The sequence below is a fragment of the Apus apus genome, chromosome 5, assembly GCF_020740795.1.
Source record: "Apus apus isolate bApuApu2 chromosome 5, bApuApu2.pri.cur, whole genome shotgun sequence".
Lineage (NCBI taxonomy): Eukaryota > Metazoa > Chordata > Aves > Apodiformes > Apodidae > Apus > Apus apus.
In genome coordinates, this window is record NC_067286.1 from 47062899 (window position 1) to 47088656 (window position 25758).

Genomic DNA, 25758 nt, shown 5'->3' on the forward strand with positions numbered 1-25758 from the left:
ATGGACAGTTGATCTCCTTGATGGTAGGAAGGCTCTACAGAGGGAACTGAACAATGGGCCAAGTACAATTGTATGAGATTCAATAAGAACAAGTGTGAGGTCCTGCACCTGGGTCACAATAACACCATGCAATGCTAAAGGCTTGGTAAAGAGTGCCTGGAAAGCTGCTTGGTGGAAAAGGACCTGGGGCTGTTAATCAATTGCCAGCCAAACATGAGCCAGCGGAGTGCCCCAGTGGCCAAGAAGGCCAATGGAATCCTGGCCTGCACCAGAAATAGTGGCCAGCAGCAATAGGGAAGGGATTGTCTTTCTTCCTACCTTGTAGGTTTTGCTACTTCCACAAAGTACCAATTTGAGCAAATAAATAAAAAATCTTCATTTGCCTGTTTGCAGTTATATATCACTTTTATCATCAGCTGTGTTACAAAAACTTTATTGTTGGTTCTGCTATTGCTAGTGTTACCATATTAAAAGGATCTATACTGTCACATATTTTAATGTCCTTACATCTAATTTTAAAGCAAGCAAATAATAGTCATATCGTTCTTAGCCTGCTTCTACTTTGTGTGTGAAAAGTTTTGGCTACATCAGGCTTGTCAAGAGTGATTTTTTTAGATATGTAGCACACTTAAGATTTAAGAGATAAAATCTCTAGAAACTTAAGGCAGTTGGGGCTTTGAGGATTAGGGATACATGAACATGAGACTTCAGACTTATTTCAGATCTGAACACTTACTTAAGTGCTGCCTTGTCCTGGCTTGAGCCAGGATGAAGCCAATTTTCTTTTAACTGATTTTTTAACTAGCAGCAAGTTTTCCAGCTAGTGAATTGATAATGCCTGAATGTTTATGTTACTGCTGAGACACCAAGGACATTTTGCTCTGCTTTTTGAATCTGTGGCCTGAGATGCTAAAGGAGCAGAAGAGTTGTATCTGCAACCTTTCCATAGGGATGAGCAGACTAGATATTTGTATGTCCAAATGACTAGTCCTAGACATTTCTTTTATTTGCAAATGTGTTGCTGCTGTATCAGACTATACTAGTACAATACCTTTCCAATGAGGATGCAAAGTTTTTGCTAAAACTTAACTAATTATTAAAATACAGAACAGTACACTTTGTTATCCTGGGTTCCAAAACTCATGTTCAGCTGCTGTACTCATCAAATTTGTAAACTCCAAGGGAGAGACTCAGTCAAGAAGAACATCTCCAAGTAATGATTGCTCCAGTTGTTTATCTCCTGAATCTTCTTCCATTCTGCTTCACTCATCATCAATAATGTTAGGGAAACTGCTGCCCTCTTTTCCTGTCATTTGCTCTGGGATGTCTTGTTCATGTCCAGTTTGCTTAATTTGTTTCTTTCTAATTAAAATAATATATATATAAGAAATATTGTTTCACTTGAATTCATTTTCCTCTTCATCAAAAAGAAAGTGTTTTTTCTTGATTTTCCATTGTTTGTTTTGGCTAGTGAAGATGTATTTGTAAATCTGGAGTCACCACAGGAAAATAAAACTCTGCAATTCTTCTGAAGTTGGTGGAAGTCTAGAAAAATAACAGGATTTAGAGATCAATTTTTCATTCTGCAACTCTGTAACTCTTAACAAAGTTCAAAGTTAGGGGGGAAAAAACCCCACAAAATTTTTGTTCTAATATATAAAGGAAATTTTGTTTTCTTTCTGTAAACTCTTTAGGAGCAAGCACCATTACACTTAGACGAGAGACAGATTAAGGCCATGATTTGATTTAAATTCATCATGTATTTCATGATGCTCCAGAGACTCATAGAATGGAGGCTGATGGAGCCAGTCTGGGCTCTCAAACATGATAAAATCTATATTCATAATCATGAAAACTTTCATACTGACAATAGGCCAAAAATCAGATAATACCATAGTTCAGCATGAAATGCAGTTATTAAGATTACTCTTATATGCTCTTGTCTTTGCACCATCATGTCTATGTGACATGGAGAAGAGATATTTAAAATACAGTTCAAGAAAAATCCTCATTTGGTATAAATTGTCATAGTTTTGTCATGTATTTTGTATATAAATCAGCTTTCTTCTGTTTTGTTCATTTTCTAGCTCTTAACTTTAAACACGAAGAGGAGAAGGTGGTAGGAAGTAAGGTAGACAGATTACTTCGCACTGTAACATAGGACAGAAAATGGGGTCCTGCAGGAACTTTGGAGTGTGCCCATGTGTTACTTTATAACAGAATTCTTAGAAGCAAGCATAAACTTAGTGTAAGGCACAGATACAGACAGATAGCAAGTACAACTGAATTTACCCCTTCTCAAGATGAACTGTTACAATGACTTCCGACATCATATATAAAGATAAATGTGTATTAAATAAATAGCAAACAAAACCCTCTAGCTCACCTCTATTAAAACTAACAATAATTTATTTAATATTAAACATGGCTTTGCAATTTATGTTGGTTTGATGTATGTTCACCCTGCATAGGCACCATATCTTGGAAATGGTATGATTGCTGCTGATTGAGTACATCTTACTGCAACAAAAACTATATCAAGCTTCAAAGATTTGTATTATGGAAAAGACTGAAAAAACTGAATGTCTGCCCACTGGATTCAAGTGAACATCAAAGGAATTCATGCAAGGTTTATAAAGTTATAAAGGCGATTAAATCAAACCTAAGGCTAACCCTAATATTTAAAGATGATGAAACAGACATTAAAGAGATTGTTCTTTCAAAAATTAAAGAATTAGATAAAAAAATAGTAGTTTATAGATTTTAAAAATCCCATTTCACAAAGGGTAATAAATCTGAAATATGCATCTAAAAAGAGGATCTATCGCAACTATGAGCTCTAGCAATAATGAGATGGCAGCTGGAACAAAGGCTATTACACATAGAGGAGTCAAAGAAAAAAGCCGCAGAGACTATTTCAGAGTGAGAAAAAGTCACCAGTGGCAGAGGATAAAACAGAAGTCTATTTCTTATGTCATTGTACTTTTATCCAGGCTCCAAAAGTAAAAGTACAGGCTGTTTTGTATTTATGTGTTTGTTCAAATACTTAGATTTGCTGATTTGCTGTTGTGGGTATCACAAGAAATGGCATCTGTATGAAACAGAAGCAGTACAGAACAATCGTTATCTTCTTTCCTTTTCCTTCTCTCCCTTACTTATTAATTCTAGCATCACTGGAAAATAGGACCACAATCTGCAGAGAAATTTTGTTTTAAACCTGCACAGAGGTAAAAAATGTGCATCACTTTAACCCTGTAAGCTCTTCCCTTTATTTCAATGACTCTTTGTGCTTTGATTGCAGCCTTAATAATTCATACCGTAAATACCTAATTGTTGATTAGATTATTTAAATGAACTGTAGCCTTTCACCTTTCAGAACAATGAGTTAGCTTTGGGAATACTTTCATCATACTTTTCAAACAAGTATGTAATAAACAACAACTAGAGAAAAGACAGAATATATTACTGGTGTGGACTATTGGATGAACGATCACACTGACTTGCACTTGTGGGATTTGCGCTCATTTCATGAATGAAGTGTCAGTTGTCAGAATATTGTCAAATAATAGACAATAAAGTACACAGAATAACAGCATAACACTTCACTCTGTTCATTAAAATATTCATGAAAGATTTATTTTTTTTTTACCAACTCTGATAAGGAATGATAAACAACAATTAGGATTAAATTTATAAGGGAAGTTAGCTAATGCACATGTAAATTAACAACTAATATATTTTTAAAAATGCTTTTCCATGAGTATTAGCTAGGATAAAATATAGCATTAGTTGTATTGTAGCACTTGTATTTACATGATTAGTGTATTCTTGCTCTAAATTCACTTGTAGGATTATTTTTTTTTACTGGAAATAGTAAGCTTTTAATAAGTATTGGGGAAGGATTCCACTTATGTTTTAACAAATATTCATGCTGCAGCTCTGAACCAGTTTCTTTACTCTTACTTGAATACAGCATAGAACAGGAAAGGATATCTTCAGTCAAGTCCTTCTCTCTGCTCTCACTACAATATGTTCTGCAATTCATTTTATACATATATGTTTATGTGTGCATATATATATCAACTTCAGTTTTAAAGATTAGCAAGTTTTTCATCTCTTCTGGTTACAGACTCTCATTTTTTACAAGAGCCTTTAGTTAGATCTTTGCTGTATTCCCCTTTCTGTACTTCATTTTCATCCTAGACAATAAAATTATTCTGATATAATGGGATTCATCCCATTCTGCTCTAGACATCTGTAATAACATCTCTGTCCATACCTAATCTAGCTGCTCATTGAACATCCTCTCATTGATCTTACAGGGATCCTGATGTTTCTTTCTCAAATGCTCACTCTCTTATTTCAGCAGATAAACCCCACCATTTCTGTCTATCTTATTCTTCTAGTATGAGTACCTACTCAATCATAGTTGCTTACCTTTACAATTCTAAATTAAGTTAGGCTGCATTTTAAATACTTCTAATTAATACCTGTCGTATCTCTCTCTCTCACACACACTTTCACTCTCTGTTTTTTCCTAGATGCCATTGAACAGTGCACTAGGAAAAATTTCTGATATACAGGCAGGCAGCATAAAAGAGTTCCATGGAAAAAAAAAAAAAAAAAAAAGACACACCCAACCCTATTCAACACATGGATGACAGTAAAAGATTTGGAGATGCATTATTATAATACAATCCAGATATTCTGAAATTCATGGTTTCCAGTAAATTGGAATATTCAATTCAGCTGACGCCAGCACAAGAGCTATTGTAAATTGACGTTATTTTTCCTGGGATAGGTGTGTCCACTGTATTGCAATGAAAATCTTCCATAAGCTCTCAGTAGGGAGAATTTTCAGGACAGTGAAGGCTCAACATTTTAATTTATAAGAATAAGAGAGGCATGAGGGCAGCAATATAATAATTGTAGTATTCTAGAAACAGTAGTTTCCTATCCAAAATTTTCCACCTTACATAAAGTAGCAAGAGCTGATGATTTGTCAGTGTAAAGATGCAGAGTTTGACATGGCAACATAGAATTCTGTGACAGCTTTCCTAAGTATCAGAAAAAGCTCTGTATTTTTCACAATATTCTGATACTATCTTGCCACTTAGTGTAGGATTTTTATTCACAAGATACCACTCATATTTGTCTGTAAAGAACTCATAAAACACTTGTTGCTGGTGACAGAAATCTTCATGTGTCCAAAAGAATGTTTTGCAAATAGGAAACAAAAAAACTAGTGAAAGTCTTACTAAAAAAAGTCTTTTTTTCTTCAGAATTAAATAATGTCTTAGTATTCTATTTTCCCTTGCTTTATTTTCATCTTGCTTTAACAAATAGTGCATTCCTAAACCAATTGTTGTAGAAAAGGGAAGAAAGAAACACAAGAAAAATAAATCAGCTCTCAATTTAAAACAAGTAACTGTAAGCCAGCTGTGTGTTTCTAAATAAATTCTTGCTTGGTAGTAAATTCTGAGCCACATAGGAAGGAAGTACCTTATTGCAATTGTAATATATGTATTCCAAGATAATAACCCTTGGGAGCCCACACTGGAGCAGGTTTGCTGGAAAGACTTGTAGCCTTGCGAAGGACCCATGTGGGAGCACTTTGTGAAAAACAGCAGCACATAGGAAGGAATTATATGGAAGAAGTTTATGGAGGACTGTCTCCCATGGGAGGAACCCCATGCTGGAGTAGGAGAAGAGTGTGAGGAGTCCTCCTCCTGAGAAGCAAGGAGTGGCAGAGACAACATGTGATAAACTGACCACACCCCCATTCACCAACTGTGGCAGAGCACTTGTGCCCTCCCCACCCTAAACAGGTGTTGGGGGTTACCTGTTAAGCCCTCTGGAGATGGCAAAAGAAGTCCTGGTGAGTCTACCTTTGTTAGGTCAGACTGGATGGCATTGAGTCATGTTTCTGGTTGTAACCTCTGTTGGGCTGTGGAACTGCCAGCAGACAGGGTGGCACTTGGTTTTCTCCAGCAATCTGGGTATTACCAGGGGAAACCTTGTGGCAATGAGCAGGGTCCCCAGCCAATGTGGTGTCTTGACCCCAGGTAGAATAATGAATGAATGATCAAAGATCAGATCCAATTTAGTTTATAAAAATGGAGTTCCGCACCAGGAAGCAAGTTGGGTTTTCCCTTGGAGTAGTGGGTCTGGCAGGAAGCCTACACCTTAGGTTGGGACACCACCTAAGGAGACTTCTTGAGATTGAGTGACCTCATCTTTGATGACTGATATATTTCTTCTAGATTTATCTTTGAGTGGGACTTGTCCCTGTTTGGCAAGTGATTCTGGGTACCTGAGGGAGAGGCTTTCCCTTTTGTCTGAGTGTGCACATGTGTAATTATTACTATTGTTATTATCCATGTTAAAATTATCTATGTTAAGACCAGTCACAAAAGCTTAGGAATTCTTCAGTAACTGTGGTGTAGTGTATTAATACTCCTGACCAACATCGGAATCTGTGGTGATATTTTTTTATTTATTTATTGGAGGGCTAAATAGTGTTGCTTGGAATAAATATTCATTCTTAATCAGCTCCTGTGTATTTTTTGGTGCCTCCACCACACCATCCCCCTGTGCTTCAGGGGAGGAGGAGGCAGAGAATTTGGGAGTGAATCTAACCCTGGGGAGAAGAAAGGGGTCAGGGGAAAGGGTTTAAATGTTTGGTTTTATTTCTCATTACCCTCTGATTTGATTAGTAATAAATTAAATTAGTTTTCCCCAAGTTTAGTCTGTTTTGCCTGCAATGGTAATTGCTGAGTGATGTCTCCCTGTCCTCGTCTTGACCCATGAGCCTTTTGTTACATTTTCTCTCCCTGTCCATCTGAGGGAGGAGAGTGATAGAGTGTCTTTGGTGGGCACCTGGCATCCAGCCAGGGTCAACCCACCACTTTTACTCACCATGACAAGACAAAGAGGCATTTCTCAAAGCCTCAAACTAAAATTACTTTCTCATCTCAAAATACGTGTTTTCCTTCACTCTCTCACCTATAATAAATACTTTTACTAGATTAGACAGATACATCAGATATACAGATACATAATCTGTATTTAGCAGCTGTTAAAGTAGAAGAGAGGGACGTAGCTGGAAGAATTCTATATCTATTAGTAAAGCAGTGGAAGAGATGTGGAATTCATCTCTTTATAATGATGGGATCAAAGAGGTTATGGAATCTCTCCCAGTTGAGATGAACTTCACCTATTTGAATATGAATACTCCTAGGATTCTTTGTCATGTGCTAGTTCTAGCATTAGCAATATTGCATTTTGTAACATGTGAAATACTCTCTCAATGGGTTTGATTATTAACATTCACTATAAAATGACTTTTTCTAAAGCTGGGACATGTAATAATTTAATTTGGTTTTAATTCTCTAAAAGTCACAAGTACTCACCTGTATGAGAGATAAGGTAAGCTGCAAGCTGTTAATTTGATATTTAATTTAATCTCCAGTATGTAAAAGTTTGTGCTTGTGTGTGTATATTTATAAAATACCTTACAAAAAAGGAAATTAATTGCCTGAGAACTTAGCTATAGTTTAGAAATAATTTATCTTTAATGTAAGATTGTGGAAGGAAAGAATTGGGAGTCACTACAGACTATTAACAAAGGCTAGATGTGCTAAGCCACCCATGGAGGTGCAAAGATCTCCAAACCTCAAACTTTTAGACAGTTCAAGCGTTACACCTCCCATTTTGGAATTTTCTATCAAAATTCTTACTTGGATCATGAGGTCTATTACCTTAAAAGTTACTAAAATGAAATATTTTATTTATATTGTGTATTATAACGGAAGCAGGGGATATATTGATGACCTTACAATTGAATAATCTCCTCCTTCAAATATGTTTGTCAAAAGAAGAGGACCAAATCACATCATTATCATTCATTCACCAAATATTGTACAAAGCACAAAAACAAAACAAAGACCAAGAAAGTGAAGGAAACCATTTTTTTTCCTCACTGTTCTTGGAAAATTACAGTTCTTCCATTAGTACCTTGTTATTTAAAGCAAAAGAAAACATTAATTTTGCTATACTCTCCATGAATGACTTTAAGCATTTATAAATTGGAACCTCATATCCTATTTCCATGTAAAATATTTTCAGATCTTCAGAAATGGAAAGACTAGCAAACAGTCACACACAACTAGACTTTATAATTTTCTAATGCTTTGCATCTGGGAAGCTTTGCTTTACAAATTATTCGTGTATACAATACCTAATAGTGTTATGGTTATGAGGTATGAAGACAACATACTAAAAACTAAAACATTAGTTTATTGAGCTATACAAAAAGATGCACTTTCTGCTTAAATCAGTATAAAATGCCCTCCTGTGTGTATATATACCAACTGCTGATACAAATCAATGAAGTCTAACTTTGGTTTAACTGAACACTGAACATACTCACAAAAACACCAAAACAAAAAATATCAAACCAAACAAGCAAAAAAACCTTAACACATCAAGTTTCACACTGCAGACTGGTCAATGAACAAACCCAGATAAAGTCTTCAGTTTTCAGAAAAGCGACCCAAAATGTCTTGAGGAAAAAAAAAAAGTGGATGATGCAGTACTGTTTTTATACATGGACTCATGAGCACCAGCAAAAGTATCAAAATGATTATACTCCTAAAGTAGCACTGTATAATTACCTACATTCCTGTCAGGGAACAGAAGTCCTTATATTTCTCCAAGACTTTTGCAGCATCTCCATATTCTTTTTTGCAAATAATAAGTTTACATCCAAACTGATCTAAATAAAACTAGTTGTTGCTTAATTGCTGATTAATATTTACTTGAATACTTGTTTTAGTTGTATTTTTGCATATAATGCCAAAAGAGCCTTCTCTGATTTAAGGAAGTGTATAAGACCACTTTTTCTGTTCCCCTTTACATAATACCACAAACTTCATAGGTTACTCTAAAGCATAAAGCAAGTATTGGAGGCTAATGAGAGCATTGTTCTTGGAAGTTATCTTTGAAGTTAATCAAGCTAGTTACTGTTATTACCTATTTGAGAGATATTTTAAATACACGGATACTGAAGAATTTTTTTAACCAAAGAATGTGTTCAACGTGCAACAACTAATAAAAGGTTGTTTAACTACATAATGTATGACAATTACCTGCTGGTAGTAGTAATTCACTTGCAGATGAATATTGGGGTGCATTTAATAGCTTATGCTTCTCTCATATTATTACAGGCTAAGAACATGAGACTTGCTGTTGGAAATTTTGTTTAACTAGCAACAAATGTGCTACAATAAAATATGGATGTCCTCTGCAAATTTTAAGAAGAGGAAATGGTTCTTCATAGATATACAGTAGGAAATTATGAGAGAAGACAAAAAGTGTTTTCCTATAAGGTGTGCCTTTGACTTCCTCACATATTTAAAGCTCTCATTTCCACATATTCCCTGACTTCTGCCATGATGATGAAGTGAATAACATCTGTTTTTCTGTTTCTCACTGCTGAATCAGCACTTTATTGGCCAACTTTTCGTTCACGTTCTGGACAATAACAAATGCATGTTTAGATTCTTATCTAATATTGACACATTTACTTTTTTAATTGTGTGTAATAGTCCCACAAAAATGCAAATAAGTTGACATCTCTAGAGCCTGTTGTAACCTCAGGAAATTGCAGTAAAGAAAAGTGTGTAAGGGCATAAGTTAGCAAAAAGATTTGTCTTTTCTGCCCTTTTAAAGGCTTCCTTTGAATTAAATATGTTATACTTTTTAAAAAAGTACAATGCTACAGGAAACTGACCTACGTTATTTAAGGATACAGGTATGAGTAGCTAAAAATGTATTTTTTAAGACAAAGGACAGCCTAAGCATATTCTGTAAGTGTTTCCAGACAAATATTCTGTTTCCAGGTTAGAAGCATCTAGAATAAGAGGCATATTTACAAGCACTGATATCACTAAATCCAGAGGCCATGAGGTTTGGCAAATACCTGTTTGCAGTGACCCAAATCTTGCAGAAATTCATTAGAAAAACATGCCTTCTCCTAATAACAGTCCTTCATGGTACACCTAGGAGGAAGGTGGCCAAGGACCATAACTCCACAAACCTGTTTGTTATTGAAAGATTTTTTGAAATTTAATGAGCATTCTTCTCTTCAGTACACTTTTAATTTTTAACTGCATTAAAATGATATGTAGTGAAGTCCTTTGAGATCTGCTAAAGAAACTTACTGCACAGAAGTGCATGTATACATTTCCAGATGGTATACTACTTGGCATTGGTAACCCACACTAGACAAGGGGTACTGCAAAATGAGATACCATTCTCTGCAGGTTTTTTTTCCTTCAGAACTCTGCTGTATCGTAGTAACTGTTCTATTTCTCCTTCACCATATTCTCTGACAGCATCTCTAACTTGCAATACTGTTCTTTTATGTTAAAAAAAAACAACAACCCTATGCTGACTCCAGTTTTGCTAATGCATATGAAATAAAATAACTTTCTGTCAAAGCATGTGAAGGTTGGTTTGGTTTTTTTTTCCTCTTTTACATTCTCAGAGTAGCTCTTCCAAAAAATATTATTTTTAGACAGACAGGTTTTTAGATGAGTGCACTTCACATTCATTTAACACACCAAATAATGAAGGGATTTGCTGCAAGCTGAGAGAATATTAAAAGCTTTTAGTATATCCTTGCAAGAGGCTTCAAACCCATTGGGTATACTATTATGATCACTGTTCACTCAGCAGTCATTGTCTTTAACTCATGAATAAAGTAATGCCCTGAAATATTCTCAGGAGTCTCATTGCGTTTCTGGCCCTGAAGTCTACAGTACTTCTCCCGATGCCTCCCATCTCTCATCTTTTAAGGAACTTAATAAATGTCTTGGAGAGTCAGGATGAACTGTACTGCTTTCAAAGGAAAGAAACAGAAAAAAAGAAAAGGAAAAAAAGGTACAAAATGTAATAGTTAATGTGATAGGTATGTACTATTTGGTATGTTTAATGTGTTTACGTTAATAGTGCCAGCTGTTGGAGGCATGAAGTACGAAAGTCAAGCATGTTTGGTTTGAGATGGAGATTAGGAAAGAAATGGAATGAATTGGCATTCATCTTTTATCGACTGCCACAATGAAGCATTTGACTCAGAAATAACCATAGACATTTGCTAAAAAAATCCAAACCAAAACAATTTGCCAGAGTGGACTGTTGTACTCAGTGATCTGAGAGGTCTTTTCCAACCGTGAAAATTTTGTGATTCTGTGAGTACCTTGGGAGTTGTTGTCATATATCTGACCTTAGACCAAATCCAATACCATATTTAAGTGCTTAAAAGTTTACTTACACCAGGATTCAAGTTCTTCATCCCCATAACGACGTCCAGAGCCTAAAATTACTTTCAAAAAACAAGGCTAATTTCCTGTAAAGCATGTAATGTTTAAATTCAGAACTTGCTGTCACTTTCATCTTTACTAATGGAACCAGACAGGCACCTATCAAGGGCAGTTTAGTATCCCTAGGATCTGAATCATATTGTAGAAGCACGTATTCCTCTCTACTCACCACAGATGATATCTAGACGGATAGGGAATGGAAGGTGAATGTTAGATACCACGTCTTGACCTGGAAATCCATAACATATGCATAAAGGAGTTTATGTCTATTGGCAGCTATTCTGAGCTGGAGCTAACCCACAAATGCTAAAACAAAGTACAGAAAAAAACCCACAGCAAACAAACAAAATAAAACAACAACAACAACAACAATAAAACAACAAACTACAAAACACCATAAAAAACCCCAAACAAACAAAAAAAACACACCAAAGCAGTTAATCCACTAAATCCTGCCATCCTCAAGGCTGAAAAAAATCAGTGCATTACGAAAAAAAAAATTGCAATTATCACAACACGTAGCAGCAGCTGATAGAAGCAATGTAAATTTTTTGTTAATGAGGAGGCAAGAGATAATTCAGATCTTGTCCCATGGAGGAAGGTGGATCAACAGAAGACCAGCAGCATCTAATGATGAAAATTATTTTCCAAACTAGTTTTTGTCCTCAGTGGAGAAATTGTAAAACGGTATTGATTTTTGTCAGTTTAAAACAGAAGAATGAAAAAAACGTAATAGCGTATATGTTAATGTTTTAATGAAAACCTAACTTCTTCCTCAAAAGAAAAAAATAGAAATTAAATCCTGCTACCTTCACCCACCAGTTTTTAATTTGTACGCAGACTTGGCAGACTTTGTTTTTTAAACAAAGCTATCATTAACATATGTTCAGAGTTCACATTATTCAAAAAAGCATGAAGAACATAGAAAGAAAAGTAAATGCCTTTTTTACTGTGACAAAATCTGAAATTTCACAGCATTCTACAGAGAAAATGTTGGTCTCAGGTTTCTATTACACAATTATTCTTTAATGAAGTAAGCATATTTTCAAACTGCAGATAAGGTGATAATGCTTTAGAATATATTGAAAAGTACTGCAGCATTTAAAACAGTGAATGTGAAGGTTTTACGCAGTTCGATACTCCAGTTTTCAGGACAAGTTGAACCTTTATAATGGCACTGACATTTCTAGTTGGCAGGATGAGTATTTCCCTCAGATAAGTAAAAAATAGTATTAATTTCACCACTACATAATTAATTAAAAAAAAAAATCTGCTTCTTCCATGTATTCTTTTTTTATATATATTCCCACAGTCTGGTTAAGAATGGTGGATAAACTGAAAATATTTAATAGCCTAGTGTTTTTTCTTTTTCATTTTATTGAAGTGTTGTCATAATACTAGAAGGTCCTACATGTTTACACTGAATAAGATCCAATGTGATTGTCATCTTATGCAATGGCAAAAACCTTCTACTGAAAAGATGAATTCAAACAAATACTTCACTCTGGGATCAAGATGTATTAATAAGGAGTTCTTAGATTAAATTATCTGCCCCAGTTAGCTTAATAGCCAGTTCATATTTATACTCACTGCAGTAAAAATTGTTAAATTTATACTTCTGCAAATTCATGAACATTTATGCTTCAGGAAGTTTTTATAAAATCAGATCACACTAATAAGTAAGGCACAGTTCCTTGGTTTAGCAAGTTATGGTCTAGTTTCTCCATCAAATTATCATAATAACCTAATTCCCTTCAGAAGAGAAAATCACTATCTCTACATCTTCCTTTGTATAGGTTTTTCTCTATGGAATGCTCCTTGTAATCAAGCAATATGATGACAACTATTAAAAATGTAACCCTGTCTTTAAATAACTGAATATAAAAAGAGCTAAACTGGTGATATTGTATAAACTTTATAAAGCATTCATACACACATCACATTTTCAGCTGCAATCTATATGTAAATGTCTCCACCTTGCTTATCTGTGTTTCAGAATTACAAGCTCCTATAATATTTTTTGCTGTTGTTTTTGAAGTATTAAGAATAGCCCTACAATCAATGTAAAATTATATGTGGCAGTGGTAAGCTTGCTCTCAAAGATCATTATAAGTGGGTTTATGAGAACATATATTAGTTGTTATCTTTCAGTTTTATTTTTAAGGCAATATTATTGACTTGAAAAAATAAATCAGATTTTTATCTCTATTTCTCTAGAACTTAGTGATGTTATAAACAGCTCCAAGGAGAACTGTGATTGACTGAGTTTGGAGAAGGATCAGTTCACTTCAGCTAGTATAAATCCATCAAATACCAGCAGTTGGCTTGTTTTATCATCTTGTGTGTTTACATTGCAGACTTAATAGCACTTTATTCTATAGTTTACAACCTGATATTCCTCCGCTTGTAAGCCATATGGCACTATTTTCCTGCATTTCTATTCATCAAGCCTACAAGAAGATACATGCAAAAACCCAACAGCGTCAAAGCTGCCAATGGTGAGACACCAGGCAAGTATTTTTAGAAATGAAGAAACAGAAGAATGAGCAGGTATGTTTAGATTTACTCAGTCCATCTTTTAGCTATTTCTTTAGTGAAACCAAAAAAACATCCGGTGAATCTTTAGATTTGAGCCACACACACTAAGTGCATAATACTGAAAAGGCACTCTGCTTCTTTTCGATGTATTTTAAAATCATACGTGTTTTCTTGACTGGAATCACTGTAGTATGGCATGTTATGGCTCTGTTTATGTATTCTTCATGTATCTGAGCACACCCAAGTAACCTCTCAACAGGCAGTCTGAGACCATGCAGGTGGAAGCAGCATAAGGAAATGGCCAGTGGGAGGGAGGTACAGCTCATTACACGTGTGACTACTCCAGAAATCACACATTCACAGATGGTATGCAGAGGAGGTCATTTGTTATGACCTCTGAGGCAGAGAAAACAATTCCAGCCCCATTAATGAATAGAAAAACAAACCAAAAAACAACCAAACAAAAAACCCCACCCCCCAAAAAAACCCAAAACAACACAACCCACAACAACAACAAAAAAAACCAAACCCACAGCTAAACAAGCAAACAACAAACCACCTTAAAGTTTTGTTTAGCTATTTGGCTGAAAGAGAAAGTGATCCAAATATTTTGGTACTCAGGACTCTAAAGAGATATTCTAACATATGAGAAAGGGATAAAGTGATAAGATTCTAAAATATTTCTCTTATCTTTTGACATCTCTTCTCCAACAGTGTTTGCTTGTTGCACCTTTACTTTATTAATGTTTCATTTCACAGGATCTCAAATATTTTCTCTTGCTCCTCTCCTTCTTCTTTAGAAGACAGTACAATAGAAAGAAGTTTAAAGCAGAATAAAGCCATTAAAAAAAATAAATTATGGGGCAGATACTAAGAAAGCCAGGACTCTTTTTTTAAAGATGAAATAACTGAAAAGGATATGGTATAGGTCTTCAAAATAATGAATGACATGAGATAATAGTGATCAAATGTATTTGCTCTCTTGGAAGACAGGAACAATGGAGCATTGGATGCATCTAATGGGAGGCAAGTTCCAACATAAATGGTTCTCCATATAACAGGTTTTGGGACTCAAGCTCCTTTCCAAAAAGTGTTATGGAAGCTAAATGTTTATTTTACTTTACCTGAAGACTAGACAGATTTGAAAATTATGTTAAAACACACTAATACCAGAGCAAACATCCATTTTATTATGGGTTTATGAGCATACTAGTCATCTTAGATCTTGGATAGCCCCTGAACTAAAAATGGTTCGAGTCTAGAAAATATTGAATGGGTGTATCATCTGTGACAGCTGTGCTTTTGGACTATTGCCTAGGCACTTAATTCTGTCCATTCTCAGGGGAAGGAGACTAGGCTGTTTGTTGGGGGGGTGGTGTTGTTGTTTTGATTTGATTTTGTTCAGGTTTTTTGTTGTTTTTTCTTTATTTTGGTTTGCTTTTGTCTCCTCTAGTCTATATGGCCATTTTCACAGTTTTTATGTTTTGACTTCATTTTTTGATGTAAAAGAGGGGGGTGCAATCCAATGTTGTTTCAGCCTTTCTCTCCTTCTGTAATAGGGGTGTAATTTAGAGCCAGTCCAATAGCCAGTTACCTATGGCTCACTTTAGAGTGCTCTAAAATAATTTTCAAAGGAAAAATAAAATACAACATTTCCAAACATGTCTCTCAAAGAACCATTCTGGTAATTTTACAGGAGCTACACTTTCTCAGACTTCATTAAAAGGGAATACAAGTGGCTTAAACAACCTTCAACTTGTTTGGTTTTGGTTTAGGGGTGTGATTCATGATTTTGAGTAGCAATGATGTAGAGGATTTATAGCCACTGTTTTAGAATTAGTTCACTAAAATAAATCACTCCAAATACATTTGGAGTATTTCTTTAGAATATAGAGTATTCTCTCTATAGAAGAGTATTTCTTTAATGAAATAGAAGTGCAAATTGCTTTCCTTCATAAACCTAAAGTCTTTTTTTTTTTCTACAAGCCAAGACTGCAGCTCAGAACATAGTAGGAACAGGGCTTAATATAATATAGATGGACTGGAAGTGGCTTTTTAGAGAGCGAATAAATTTGCAAGCTAAGAAAGGATTTATAATGAGATATATCATAGGAGAGAGAACATTCTATGATTCTAAATTGTAAAAGAGGAAGGTCCTGTGTGAGATAACCTTCCTTTACTATCACTCCAGCAATTACTACAGCCTTTAACATGATGGAATTAAGCCAGAAGGGGAATACAATGGGCTTGTCTCAAATTCCAGCATCCTGTGTGCCTCATTTCAAGTATGAAAAATATTTAAAACATGAAATGAAATGTTTAAGATTCCAATAATAACTGAAATAAATGCTCAATAAGACCTCAGTTTCTATCTAATCTTTTTGGTTGTTTCAGAAAATATTGTGGCTTTAATTCTATTAATTTTTTATCTAGAAGATTTTTTACTTTAACATGCTTTCCAAAAACTGAGATCAGATTTCTAGTGGGCACATTATCAAAGCTAAGAAACTATAATAACAGCTATTTAGCATCAAGAAATCTAGTTTAATAAATAATTTTCGGTTTTAGATGAAGTTTAACTAACTAGGTTTAGATTTCATTTAGGTTTCAAAAATATTTCTGATAATCCATGGGTTATAAAAATGTATTGCTTTGCTATTATCAGCCTAATCCTGAAGGTCTGAAGGAAGTCTTACTTGCATTGACTTCTCTAGGATTGTTCACACTTAGAGCCTGCACCCTGATTTTCTGTATTGCTTTTGATAAAAAGAACATGCTTATGAAATTCTGTGCAGGCTACAGAAGTACATAGTTGGCCATAGGACTGTACTTGATAATCACAGTGTTCCCTTTTTTTTACTCTTTATTTCAGAGCCATTGCAATTACTCCCATATACACCCTTTAAGACAAATGAGCATTTATGACTCCTCTGCTCCCTGCCTTTACAAGTTATATTTCATCGGTGTGCTGTGAAAAACAAAAAAAGCACTCTGTTAAATTGTGGAGATAAACTCAAAATATGCTGACAGCTGGTGGGAAAGCCTCACTAGACAAGAAAGGCTGTCATGATTAGAGCCGGGCCTGAAATATCTGAATCCCCTATGCAAGCTGATCTTCATGCTCTACATTCAAAACATAGCTTCTGTTTCACTGGAAGCTCTTTTTACCCTGTGCTGAGAGAAACAAGAGACTGATTATCCCAAGTAACATGATTTCATATACTTAGCTTTTTTCATTATATTTATTCCTAGGCTTCACATAGTTTGCCCTTCACCCTTCATAGCAAAAAGCTTGTGTGGATCTTTAATAAAAAAAATACCTTTTTGCATAACCAAATTAACTCTTCTTCTAACTCTTTTTTCCCCAAGACTCCAGATTATCTCACTACAGATATTTTCTTTCCCAAATGGCACTAAAATTGAAGCAAAAACCTGACAAAAGAAGAAACTAGGAATTAACCTTTCTATTTAACCTCCCTGTAAACACTAAAAATGTGTTTGTCTCTGGCCCTGGAAATGTGTTTTTTTCTGCTTTTCTTTGGAGCCAAAGAGTTACCAAAAAGTAGCCAAATTTACTCATGAAATATGAAAATATTACCAAAGGATTTTTTATCAAGTAAAAAATAATCAACAAAATATTTTATGTCTTTAATTTTCTATAAGATTTTGTCTTGCATGCTACTTGCTATTTTGCAGCTGCAGAGTCAACCATATAAGAAACATACATTATGGATTTTACTGAGAAACATATTGTCATTTCATGTGCTAAAGCATTAGTGTCTATAAAGTACTGTTCATTTTATTGTAATAAAAACCGATAAAAACACTGAAAGAAATCTGGTTTTACAATACATAAATAACACTATAACAAATATTTATCTACCAAAACACTCACCTGGTAAAACTCTACCCACAAGCAGTTACATTACTTTACATTCCCTTCCATTTCATCAGCTCTATTCCCAAGATGGGGGGCAGAGGGGGTGTTATGGTGCATTCCCCCCTGCTGAGCAATTTCACCACCATCACCTAGGAAAGTTTAGCAGAATAATCAACTAGAACTACCAGTTTTTACAAAAAGAAGCTGATTGCCTTGAGGATGACAGGTGATACTCTTCTGTCTAATTGCAGCACCGCAGGGAAAGAAAGATGAATCTGTTTATGGGCTACTGAAGTCCTCTCTGTACTAGATGAGAAAGATGAAGATTTAAGCCAGGTGTTCGTTTAGTAAACAGCTGCACACCTTTACAACCTTACAGTCACCCATTAATTTGTTATTTCTCCTGTCTTCCAGAGATTATTCCCCCATAGAGTCTATTGTAAGCAAATCTGTGTGAGCTCAACATAACCTGCTTAATTTAAAATCAGCTGTGGTAGATTACACATTGGAATTGATGCTTTGAATTAACTGGTTGAGTGATATCCATCTGGCAATAAATGAGGAACTTCTGGAGATATTTTCATCATCTCCTATGTGAATGTGGAAGAGGTCACCTCTATCTGCTGGCCCAGAAGTGTGACTTTAACTAAAGAATCACTTCCACCACTGCCAGAGCTTTGGGAAGAGCTCTTGGAGGAAACAGCTGGAAGTCTAATATGGTAGTTAAGATACTCCTTTAGAAGTGAGAATAAGAAGGAGAGTCTTTTTAGCCTGTGCAGAAAATTGAACTTTATTTTTTTCTTAATGTTAATAGCCTTCTTGGATCTCAGCAAGGAAATATCCTGCTCATTATTCTTCTACATAGTACCTTGGGGTTGAAACACCTAAAGATGAGGTAGCCCTGCAACTAAATTCTAAGTATTTATTACCTTTTTTTATTCCTTTAAAATTTCTGGATTTTCCCAGAGAGCAATGAAGAGCAGAGAGAAAGTGATCAAGAAAGAAAAGACACAATCTTGCAGACACATTTTGTGGTAAACACATAAATTCATCTAAGGAAGTTACGTCCTATTGGCTACAGGCAGCATTTCCCAGTGTTAATGATTACTTGGAACCACCTCTAACCACTGCAGGAATTTCTGCCTGTATCATAAAGATGGAGAGTTTCTGAATATTAAACTACTAAAATTCCATTATTGTCTTCAAGATGAAGATTTATTCACTGGCTTTCTCCAAGGACTCCAGTCACTGAACCAAAATACCTGTCAGGGTAGAGTATAGGTTTTCCATGGAATAAATTTCTTGGAAAAAGCTTGATTCATTTTTTTTTCCTTACATAACAGACATAAAATAAAATAAAGTACATTGTTCCTAAAAGCTTAATCTCTGCAGAACATGACATTGCTTAGATTTCTCAAGAGGATCATTTCATTTCAGTGGAGTCTGTGAAAAGTGTATCTGTTCTATCACTGCAGTCCAAATGGGACAAATGTCAAAACAAATTGTGAAAAGAGGTAGTATTGAAAGAAGATAATCCTTCTTTTTTGGGCAAGTTAAGAACTTAAAACACATAAAAAAACCTAAGGGTAAAGAGCTGAGACATCAGCCCATGAAATCTGGTGCATGTTGTCAGTTGAGCTGACCTACCCTCCGTTCAACCTTGTTTTTTGCATTAATGTCTAGCCACCTTACATATTCTGCTCTAGTTATGACATTCAAGAGGTAAATCTGTTCAAGAAAGACACAAATACTGGTGTCTGACTTTAATGACAGGTTTTCTACAGAGTGTCCCACTGTTACTGGTAAAGTACAATACATATACAAAAGGGTATATAAAATCCTATACCTGGGCCACATAGATATGTAACATTTCTAAAGCAAATTTCAGTCTGGCAAAACAATTCTCCACTTTCAGCAAACTGAAGGACTCAATCCTAACAAATCTAACATCAAACAGGTAATCCAGGTTCACAAACAAAAAAAAAGTTTTAGGCTTCTGAAGTGGGAGTTTAGTTTCCTAAACCCAGTGTTTGACCCTCAGGGGTCACTTAGCCTGTAGCAGTGCTTTTATCTGTGACCTTCAAGGTTCCCAACACCTTCAGATTTGACTTCTACGTGCCCATGAGGTGTCTCAGTGATGAGATGAGTCAATAGTTCTTACCTAAGCACTCGCACCTTATTGTTTCCTGTCCTCTGACCCCAGATAGCTACATGCTGAACAGGACTGACCTATTTGCAAAAGCAAGATCACAGACCACAGAGCAAGTCAAGAACACAGACTGACCCCAATGCCAGAGAGTTGGCTCATCCCAGTAAATTAGGCTTTCTCAACAAAGACTGTGAGGAAAAAAAGTATGAGAATTGCCTAGAGCAATGAGTACTGAGATGAAGGAGAGTTTGAACGGCAAGTCTTACTTTGCTAGAGTAAAAAGACTGATTAGACTGATTTTGCCCCTGATCTTTCCCTTGTATGTGCATATAACCTAAGTGAAAACTGAGGCTTTCCAGTTCTTTGATGTCAATTCACTGCCAACAAATCACCTTAGAAAGAAAAAGCAAACTTTTTATCCATATACTGCTCTTCTCTCAGATAATTTTCTGGCACATTGGTTATTCTCACCCTGCAAGACACCTGATAGCAGTTTTGGTTAAATTGAAGCAAGCCTAAAAATTTCAAGGTGCACTTTTGTTCTTTAATACAGGTTTTTAACAACAATGACAAATGCATAACAAAAGCTCTCTGAGTCATGTAAGTTGATGAACAAGCCAGATGTCCTATGAATAAGTCCTTAGGGCCTAATATGCAAATATTGATGGTGCTGATAATCACTGGACCCTAGTTTCTATAATTGCTTTTGCCTTCATTATCTTCTGTTATCTCCTATAAGAAATCCATTTTCCACTAGGAAATCTGATGCACACAATGCAGCACATATCAAGGGTTTAATGGCCTGCCTTCCAATAAATTGAATTTAATCTCTTTTATGATTCTTAGGAAGGACCAGAAGATAATATAAGACCATGGCAATAGAACATTCAACGATCATTTTCAGCCACTGAAACCTAATACAGAGGCTAACTGGTCCCTTGAAGCATGTCCACTTACTCTGTGATGTATGTCCAAGGTATCCCATCATATATATTCTCATAGTGGTTTCCGAGAGTGAGGATTAGGAAAAGCTTTGCTTTATGTAAGTTAGATGGAAAGAATAATGCAGAAAATCAAAAGCAGAATTCTGTTCAAACTCTGTGGACTCCAGCTGCAAAGAGATGGTATTCAAATATGTAGATTAATTCCCAAATGATAGCTTTGTAAAAAGGAGACAGTATCATAGAATCATTAAGGTTGGAAGGGACTTTAAAGATCCATAGATCCATCCACCCTCAGGTTCTTTAGATGGTCATGAACCTGCTCTACACCTACAATGGAGGATAATTCACTTTCCCAGTCCCTGCTTTCCCCTGGTGTGGCCTTTGTGTTGAGGCTGGAGCACTTGCCAGAGAAGAGCGAAGCAAAGAAGTCATTGAGAACCTCAGCCTTCTCAATATCCTGTGTTGCTACCTCACCTGTTTCCTTCAGGAGAGGGCCTACACTCTCCTTGGTTGTCCTTTTCTCCCCAACATACCTAAAGAAGCTTTTCTTATTGTTCTTAATGTTCCTGGTGAAATGTCCCTCTACCCTCCAGGATGTTATCCCAAGACACTCTCTTGAACAGATCCCTGAAGAGGCTGAAATCTGCCCTTCTGAAGTCAAGGGCAGTAAGCTTGCTGTGAGCCCTCCTTGCTGCCCTAAGGATCTTGAACTCCACCATTTTGTGGTCACTGCAACCTAGGCTACCCTTGAGCTTAACATCCCTCACCAGCCCTTCCTCATTGGTAAGGACCAGATCCAGCACAGCATCTCTCCTTTTTAGTTACTTGATTACTCGGAAAAGGAAGTTATCATCCTTGCATTCTAGGAACCTCCTGGATTGTTTGTGTTTAGCAGAGTTGTTCTTCCAACAGATGTCAGAGTGGTTGAAATCTGCAATGAGGACCACGGCTTGTGAATGTGAAGCTGCTCCTATCTGTCTATATAGTGCCTTGTCTATATTATCTCCTTCTCAGGTGACCTGTAACACATCCTCACTGTGATGCCACCTTGGCCTTTCTACCCCTTAATTTTAACCCATAAGCTCTCTGTTGGCTCCTCATCCATCCTCAGGGAGATCTCCATGCACTCCAGCTTGTCTTTAACATAGAGGGTAACACCCTCAGCCTGTCTCCCCTGTCTGTCCTTCCTAAAGAGTTTGTAACCCTCCATTCTGACACTCCAGTCACAGAAGCCATCCCACCAGGTCTCAGTGATTCCAATGAGATCATAGCCCGGCAGGCTCACTCTTATTTCTAATTCCTCCTGTTTATTCCCCATGCTGCCTGCATTTGTATAAAGGCAGGCCTGGTGTCCTGTAAGCCAAACTGTGATCAAAAAACCTGAAGACCTGTTGGTAGCACCAGTTTTGGAGCCAAACATTGATCTATGAGGTCTTCTTGTTAACCCATCATTCCCCAAGAATGGAGGGACAGAGGAGAACACAACTTGTGCACCTGAGCCCTTGACCAGTCATCCCAATGTCCTAAAACCTTTCTTTATTACCTTCAAACCTCTTTTCTCCACCTCATCACTACCTAAATGAAATATCAAAAGAGGATAATAGTCTGAGGGATGTATCAGACCAGGAAGTTTCCTGCTTATATTCCTTACCCTGGCTCCAGGGAGGTAGCAGACTTCCCTTTGGGCCAGCATATGGGACCTTCAGTTCCCCTCAGAATGGTATCACCTATCACTATCATCCTCCTCTTGCTCTTCTCAGAAGCAGTCCTAATCTGAGGAGCTGGTTGCTTTGGCAACTTCTTAGGAGCAGTCCTACTGTATAGAGCTGGCTGCATTTGCAGCTCCCTGGACAGGGCTTCTTCAGCATCATTGCTTGACTGGTGCCCTGTCTCCAGAGCCCTGTATCTGTTCTGTAAGGGCACCTGGAAACAGTAAATTATTATCATCTGTAAAGCAAACTTTATCATTGCATGAACACTCTCCTTATTTAAAAATCTTTTTCTCTCTTGTTAGTTTTTTTTTTTTTTTCCTCAGCTGTTAAAATTATGGTCTAATCCATCCATGTATTTGCTTCCATACCTCTTTTGTCCTGTATAATGTCTTTACAGAGATGAAATGATCATGCACAAGTAATTGAAAATAATCGACAGGTCTGTCTTTGGCCTTACAGTGTAAGTCTGCTGCCACCTATAGACAAATTGCAATATTTGCAAGCAGATGCAATGTATGATTTGAGAAAAGATTGCAGTGTTCCTGCTGTAGGGACTTGCTGTAGGAGAAGAGATTAGTGGCTGCCTGTGGTACTGAGAATACTATACAAAGTGTTATCAGTTCTAAGATTTATAAATGCATCTGTCTATCACATAAATAGTAGGTGCCACTAAATAAAAACAGTGAGAAAGTGCCATAGGCAAAAACTAAATAAAAACAAAAATAAAAAGAGAGAAGGTAATGTTTTAGGGATGTGATTTTTGTTCCCTCAGATATAGCAAGTTCACTATAAGGGTGATCAAAGGAGGACTGGACAGAATAGGAAATGTTGTAACAAAGGATAAGTGCCAGATTCTTCTTCACCTTTCTCTTATATCACCTTTTATCCCAAGACTTTAAGTGCATCACATGGATTCTATTAATAAATATTGTTGTTTGATATTTGCTATATGTTGCATTTATTTTGTGTTTGATACATACATGGAAATTTTGACAACTTCACAAAAAAACACAAAATGCAGTGTTCCGTATTTCTAAACACAAGATGACCACATCCTACTTTTAATCTTCTAAAGCAATCCATTAATTTATGGTAATTTTGTGATTGGTAAAACATCACTGAAACTGTGAAGCAAATTACTTGCATTTAGTCTAAGGTCAAGGAAAAAAAAATAATATTTAAGCTCCTTCTTATTATTATTTTGAAGAAAAAATTATCTGCACAGAAGCAGATAAAACATAAATCCTGTGACAGGTTGAATAGATGTGAATTCAGAGAGGGAGCTTGTAACAAAACTTGTCATTTCAGATGTGGGATTGGGTGTTAGAACATATTGGGTATTGGGAAAAGCAGACAAAGCAAATCAAGACCAACATTTATTATAGAATTATAGAATGTCTTGGGTAGGAAGGGGTCTTTAAAGGTTACCTAGTCAAAACCCCATACAATAAGCAGGGACATCTCCAACTAGACCAGATTGCTCAAAGCCCCATCAAGCCTGACCTTGAATGACAGGACCCCCGTCATGTCTCTAGGCAACCTGTTCCAGTGATCCACTACCCTTCCATTAGATAACTTTTCTTATTGTCCAACCTAAATCTACACTTTTCTAGCTTAAAACCATTACTCCTTTTTAGGGGAGAATTAATAATGCACATCTTTCAGATAACACATGACAATTGTTAATAAATGCTAACTAGAAAAATATTTGGAATTATTAAAATTGAAAAAATAATAAATTCCAGTCTTGGACTGCTGATATTTTAAGAATAAAACTTTATATGTAGGGATCTTGGAAACAGACATTATTGCATCAACAAAATGCCTTAGTGCAGATTCTTTGAAAATGTCTACTAAGCAATCAGTTGTGAACTTAAATAAATAGTGGCTCATAGAAAAAAATACCAAATTATTAATAATGTGAGCTCTTCCTATGAATTTCTTTATGTGGCATAAGCTTTAAGAGTTGGATAAAATTATTAAAAAGTATTATGAAGATCTCAGTCAGAGTATAGTATCTGTAGGTTACTGTATTTCATTCCAGATCTGCTAGCCCCAATTGTTTTCAATGTCTTACAATATTGAAAGCTGAGAAGAACAGACTAAACAAAATGCAAATAGTTTTAGGGCTGAAGAATATTCAGCCTCAATTCATTGTCATTGAATGAAAATGATGAATTTAGCACAGTGGCCTGTCTTTTATGTGACAGCCAATTTTCCTTTTTCCAGTCAATTATTTCCCTTGAATAATAAATATGGACTAGGAGTTAATAGCTATTGGGAATAGAGGACCCGAGACAATTGGTTGCCATGACAACCAAACTCGTTTATTAATAATTTTAACTTATTCTTCCCCTCTATTCCAAATTAATATTTTAGAGGTGAGAAAACCTTATAATATCTTGCTTACAATTCTTTCATGCAAGCCTTTTGGATGGGACATTATAGACTTTGTACATGTTTCAGGAAGTCACTTTGATACCATTTTTACTTTGGATTCTGAAGGCATTGATAAGTCAGATAGGCCTTGTGAGATCTCATTTATTTTGTAAGACTATTTTATTTGTAAGTAAGGAGCCAATGTCCTGGTTTTTTTGGCTTCAGAGATAGTCTGAAAAGCAGACAGAGAGTGTATCTGTGAAAAAGCAGCATCTCCTACTTGGATCAACAACATAGGAGCACAGTACTCTACACCGCTGACTTGAGATTGTTCCTGACCGACCCCTGACCTTCCTATGGTCTTTGTGAATTCAGGAAATTTCTGTACTGTGATAGTTATTATAACCAGTCATCCCACTACTCATAGACATCTTGAAATTTTACTCCCTTGAACTACCTAACCTGTTCCAGAATCTGTGACTCGTGCAGTGAACTAAGTAATCTAGCCTGTGATTAGTGTTCCTAGAAAAAATATTTGACAGTGTTTTATGCGAAACTGTTCCTTTCCCATGGCTTTCTATTTGTACATTTCTTTATCCTTTTCATTTAAAATAAATGAGCCTGGTATCCTGGGACTTTCAACAAATACCACCACCTTTCAGCTGGAAACCCTCAAACCACAAATGTTACTCTCATCCTGATGCATGCATGCTATATAAATTAATTGTCTGAATGGAAATGTCTTAATCTTAAATTAAGGCATTTCTGTTTT